Here is a 6,801-nt window from a genome sequence, read left to right as displayed (position 1 = left end):
TTAGAGTAGTTCTAAGGAGCCCTGGTGGCACAATGGTTAAGCACTTCACTACTAACCAAAAGGTTGGCAGTTTGAACCCACCCGGTGGTTCCACAGAATAAAGATCTGCTGATCCACTTCTGCAAAGTTTATAGCCTAGAAAATCCTATGAGTCAGTTCTACTCTGTCACATGGGGTCATTATGAGTCAGAATCAACTTGACAGAACCTAACAACAATACCAACAAGAATGGTTCTAGGATATCTTTTACCTTAGGGATAGACTATCCCCACTAATGAGGCATGGCTCTTCTATGTCTATACTAAATGTTTCCATGTAATTACCAAGGGTTTTTCCTTCTGGCTGGTGGTAAATCAAATGATTTACATTTCTGCATGAGTTCTGGGTACTGTTCACTTCACAGCTTCTCAATCACTCCATTTTCCAATTTCATGAAGTTTTAGCTTACCCGTGCATGTCTTAATGTTCAGCAAAAATTCACGGGAACTTGTTTGCAGATTTATGGAGCTCTTTTCCTGTATAATTCCCTCTTCTTGGGAACTGCACTGAAATTTCCACCTGCTTCAAATTCCCTGAACTCTGATCTCATCACAACACAGAAGGTCACAATTATGGACTTGAGATGTTCCACCTTGTTGTTACATGTTCCAGAATGTGCCTAAAGGCAAAAATCCATTGTAGTCATAATGCTCACCTCATTTGTTTCTTTTCTCTCATGGGTCTCAGTCCTGTGCTGTCAGTTATTTACTGGTTGAAAATAGTTATTTTATATATTTTTGTCTAGTTTGCTAGTTGTTTTAGACAGAAAGTTAAATCCAGTCCATTTACTCTATCTTGGCCAGAAGTGGACGTTGTCATGTCTTTTTTAGTCTGGAATAATTCTTCAGCCATTCTTCGTTTTTCATGACACTGTAATTTTTGAAGAGTGCAGGCTAGTTTGTTTTAGAGTGTTGTTCAATTTGGTTAATCTAAATATGTACTCAATATTAGACTCAGATTATGTACTTTTGTCAGGAATACTACAAAATGATTCTGTGATCTCTCCATGCATATATCAGGAGGCACAGGATGAACTGACTCATCATTGTGCAATATATATTTAGAGTCTTTTCATACCTTAAAATTGTGACTGCCCTCAAGCTTAGATCAGATCTTTTTTTTGCTGATAAAATCTCTCATTTTTCTAAAATGTTCAACTTCTTCCAGGTATCCCCTCATCTCTACTTAAACAATAGAGGAAATATACATACATATGTTATCTGAACAGATACATATAGAATAGAAGAATTAGACATTCATATATTTCTATCCAAAATTATTATTCTAAAAACATCATTTTTAAATAGCAAAATAAATTGCATTTTTTAACATTTATTGTAATAGAATGGATTTTAGTTTTTTGTATTTTACATATATAAAACTAAATTGCATGGCTTTATATTTTTATTTGACACAATTTAATCTTTCTCCCTCTGTGGTTCACAGCTCTTAACAGATAAGAGGTTCTCAATAGTTTGTGTATGGACTGAACCATTTACCATGGCAGTTTTCATTAAAAATTATAAATGAGGATATAAACTTTCTTAAAAGCATCATTGAATAATGGAATCAGATAAATTGCCAAGAGATCAGCTGCTGTGGTTTTTATACTAAAAATCAGAAAATAATTTAACACAGTTCTCAGCACAGCATTGATCCTAACTAAAACTGGTGCTTTCCCTCCCTTCTCCTCTCTCTCTGGGCAAGATGTCACAATGCCCCTTAGTAGCAAAATCAAAAATGTTCCTGATTCTGACACCTGTGTTCCTCTTTTCCAACACTAATATTGCTCGCGAAGATGTCACTTTGAGGACTAAGGTGTGCCTGACCCAAGCCATAGTATTTTCAGTCACCTCATACCCATGAGAAAGCTAGACAATGAATAAGGAAGACCGAAGAAGAATGGACGCCTTTGAATTAGTGTGTTGGCAAAGAATACTGAATACACCATGGACTGCCAGAAGAACAAACAAGTCTGTCTTGGAAGAAGTACAGCCAGCGTGTTCCTTGGAAGCGAGAATGGTGAAACTTTGTCTCACATTATTTGGACATGTTATCAGGAGGGACCAGTCCCTGGAGAAGGACATGCTTGGTAAGGTAGAGGGTCAGCAAAAAAGAGGAAAGCTCTCAATGAGTTGGACTGACGCAGTGACTGCAATGATGGGCTCAGGCTTAACAATGATTGTGAGGATGGTGGAGGATGAGGCAGTGTTTCATTCTGTTGTACATAGGGTAGCTATGAGTTGGAACTGACTCAACGGCACCTAACAACAACAACAATCTTGCATGTGGCAAAGATTTAATACAAAACTAGTGAAACATTGTTCTCTTTACCAATCCTTGTATTAATTCCAAAAGCACAGTTTATTCTACAGGTTTGTGTTGGAGCCACTTCATGGTACAATGAGCACCGGCTGCATATTGCAGTTAGCTATCTCAACTATGCAAATGAAGCTGTAACATCTGTAATTAGAAGGGATCTCACTGTAAGTCATTTGACATGAATAAGCATCCTCATTGCACTTCAGGAAAGGCTTTTTAATTAGCAACGTCTAATAATTTTAAAGGCTTAATGAGCAATTACACTAAAACCAATGATAGCACCAAGACGATTCATTGTAATTTATTGTTTAATCTCAGATGTGATTTATAATTAGAATGTGGGCAGGATCATGATTGAGGTTCTACTTTTATCAATATACTATTTTCATTACAAAATGAATCTACCCACTGCCTAAAGCTGTGCATTCTAATGATAGGAAAGGAAAAGAGAAGAAATTGACATTTATTAAGCATCATTAATATAGGAGTTTTCTTATACTATATAAATAGATGAGTCAATGTATAGAATTACAATTCACATTTTTCATATGAGGAAACTTAAACTCAGATGTGTTCCGGAACTTCTCCAAAGATGACAGGCTTTGAACTCAGATGTAACAGACTTTAAATCTAATTACCCTCTTCACCATATCATATTGCTCTTTTTATAACATTGTAGCTCTCTATTGTAATTAATTCAGTGTCCAAAACTAGTGTCTAAAGTTCCATTCCTATTCGTGCATTTTGATAAATTAATAAATATGTATCTCATCTTTTATTTGTAGGTGTGTTTATGTTTCCAATGAAAGACACTGCATCTTCATTTAATGTCATATTGTCTTTCTGATGTCCAGCTAGTTTATGAATGGAAAACATTTATAAATAGCTACCCATCCACTTCTGTTACAACTACTGCTATCTTCACTGCACCCATGACTTCTGCTCACTGCCTGAACAAATGGAGAAAAGATGACATTCCTGAGTCCCATAATAATGCTCACCAGTGTTTCGTATTTTCCTAACATCCCTGAACTAATTTTTCTTTCTTCTATCAATTCCCAAGCCAGTTCATTAACTTTTCCCATGGGCAAATAGGTTTTGGCAATTCAGATATTTCCTAAACACAATACAAATACATAGGCATAGTACACAATGAACAGTATTAATGCCCTTTTATTCTAATTGGAACTCATGAGAAGAATTTAATAGGAATTCTTAGCTCTGAATAACTAGTATCCTAGTTTTGTTTTTGTTTTCCCACCATTCTGTGTTGCACCTACTACAATACTTGGTCCACAGAGACTGCTCAATTAATATTAGCTGAATAAATTGAATGAATGATGCATGACTTGAAGGTCTTCATTTCTTCTTGCTTTTTCACGTGACAGGCTTGAAGTATAAAACAAAACTACAAGAAATTTCCAAATACTTAAATGATGATAGTAATGAACTATTGGAGCTGATTTTCTAGAATCTGTCCCTAACCTAATTTAAGCCTTCCAAACTATGTTCATCTGAGTAATAACCAAGTAATGAGAACTGCCATTGTTTATTCTGCCCTTCAGGGGAATTTATGTAATGTCAGTGAAATCAGATCTGAACCTGCAAAGCAATAAAGAAATAACTGGGCAATAAACATTATAAGGAAAGATTTACTCCAAAACTCATTCCCTTCCCTGATGCTGAGCACAAATGAATCAGTTGGGGAAATCTAATTTCTCCAGAGGACTAAGTTCACTTAATGTTGTGAGCTCATGAAGGTCTCACCATTTTATTTTAAATTAACCCATTTCCCCATCAAGTTAAAACTTCTAGCTCATATACAAGTGCAATTTAACTTGGGTTCTTATTAAACTAACTCATAACATTTTAAAATGAAAACAATTACTCTGAAAAAAATTAGAAAATGTTTTCTGGAAATGAAAATGGTAAAATAAAAACAGTGGATCTAATGTTTCCGATGGGTCTGAGAGTAGATCCAAAAGGAAAATAGCTGCTAAAGGCTCAAGGGAGAAGAACAGCCTTAACCACTTTACCTAACATATCCCCAACCAGTGAGGAATAATTACAAGTGATTTATTCCAAATGTTTGCTAAACGGTCAGTGTAAATAAAGGGGAGATAATTAAGCCCTTTTCATTCAGCTCCATATTAATAAACTCTTTCTTCACTATTTAAAAATGTGCCAAGATGCCATGCTAACCTAGCATACATGTTTACGGATAGAGACTATCAGAAAGAAAATTTAGATCCCAGGCCCTGTGTGCACAGCAGAAAGATACGTGGATTCTGATTCTTTCCTGACCTCACTGTCTGTCTTACTTCCTATCTTCTATCCTTAGTTTATTCGTATGAGGTAACAGACAAAAATTAAACCAGGCTCTATGAACAATATAAAAGGAAATAAGATATGATCCTTAATGTGCTTACATGAATTTAATAATCTGTAGGTGGAGGAAAAGAAGGACGGAAAGGAAACTAGCATTTATCCCTGGGAAGAAGCAGTTAAGAACATGGCTCTGGATCCCGACTACGTTGAGTTAAAATTCCAACAGCCGCTGACTAGCTCTGTGACCCTGAGTAAATTACTTAACTATGCTTCAGTTCCCATACCTGTAAAAAGGTATGGAAAGGGTGATAATAAGATTACTCACCTTGTAAGGTCAACAAAAGGAATACCCAAGTAAACGTATGAAGTAAAACCAAAAAACTCAAACCCGTTGCCATCGAGTTGATTTCAACTCATAGCGACCCTATAGGTCAGAGTAGAACTGCCCCGACAGGTTTTACAAGGAGTGGCTGGTGGATTAAAAGGTTGGCAGTTGAGCTCTTAACCACTGCACCACCAGGACTCCATGTGAAGTAAGCTCTCAATAAATACTAACTGCTATCATTAGATACTATGTGTGTCTCAAGTACCATACTCAGTGCTTTTGGATAAAATCACTTTTGTCCTTTGCATCACCCATTGTGGTAGTTACCCTGTTACACAGATGAGAAAACTGACATACAGAAAATTCAAGTTAATTACCCAATGACAAATAGTAAGTGGTGGACTTAAGATGGGAAGTTAGATCTAATCGCAAAGTTCATATTTTTTCCTCTACAGATGCCTACCTCACTTATAAACACCTACAAAAGATTGTGCTAGATGCTAGCTCTGATAATTTTTAAAGGACTACAGGAGGCCAATCAATAATTCTATAGTTTAAAAACAAACTCAAGCTGGTAACTTTATAATTTGGCTTAACAAGACTTCCCTTTCCATTAAAACAAATCTAATTAACTGCCCTGAAAGTGGGCTGAAAACTGATTTGATCTTTTCTCTACATTGATCTTGTTCCTCTCTTGTGACCAAGAATATCTTTTTAGAGTAAATATAATTTGTCATGCAAGTATTTCCAGAAAACTGGATTTTCAAAATTCTGCCACAGCAAGGAAATAAAAATTGCAACTTATCTTGCCATATAAAGTCATGGATACTACAGACCACCTAAGCTCACAGGGCACAATTGCTACTCAAATTCAGATTTACTTCCATATCTGGCTCTTGACCACAGACTTTGATTCACTTGTCAGTTCCACCATTCCTCAGTCTTCCCAGCTGAAGACTCTCAATACCTGAATATTCTGGCATGTGAACCTTCTAAATCTATTAATTTATTTGTTTAATATATATTTATTGAATATATATGTTTTACATGTTCGAAGGAATGTTCTAGTCTCTGGGGAGAAAACAGTCAACAAAACAAATTCACTGCCTGCATTGAAATTTATATCCTAGTGGAATAAGAAACAAAATAAATCAAGCAACAGAATGTCCACTGATGAGATATGCAATGGAGCAAAAAACAACAGGGAAAAGAGATAGTACGTGCAGTAGGGGAAAAGTTGAAATTTTAAACAGAATGATCAGGGAAAGTTTCACTGGAAAGGTAATATCTGAGCACAGACCTGGAAGAGGCAAGATAGCATGTTATGTGATATCTAAGGGAGGAACATTCCAGCCAAAGACAAGTGCAAAGACCCTGAGGCTAGAAGATACCTATCACATATGAGGAATAATAACTAAGACACTATGGCAGGAGTTTGGTGGGCAAGAGGAAAAGTTGTAGGAGATGATGTCAACAAAGCAACAAGGGACCAGATTGTGTAGCACCTGGTAGAACAAATTAATGACTTTGGCTTTTACTATGAGTAAATTGAGCAGAGAACTGGCATAATCTTACTTAGATTTTAAAAGGATTCCTCTTGTTGTTATGTTAAGAATTTATTGTATGGGATTAAAGGCAACAGACCAAAGAGAAAAAACTTTGGATCAGCAGAAAAATGTAATGTGTTTAATGGAAATCAGGAAAGAAATAAAAAGAGAGTATATAAAATGTAAAATATGAAATATAAGGAAAAGTAAGTCCTACTATCTTAGTAATAACAATAAATA

Source organism: Trichechus manatus, unplaced genomic scaffold (assembly GCF_000243295.1).
Source record: "Trichechus manatus latirostris isolate Lorelei unplaced genomic scaffold, TriManLat1.0 scaffold00094, whole genome shotgun sequence".
NCBI lineage: Eukaryota > Metazoa > Chordata > Mammalia > Sirenia > Trichechidae > Trichechus > Trichechus manatus.
This window is presented reverse-complemented; position numbering follows the sequence as displayed.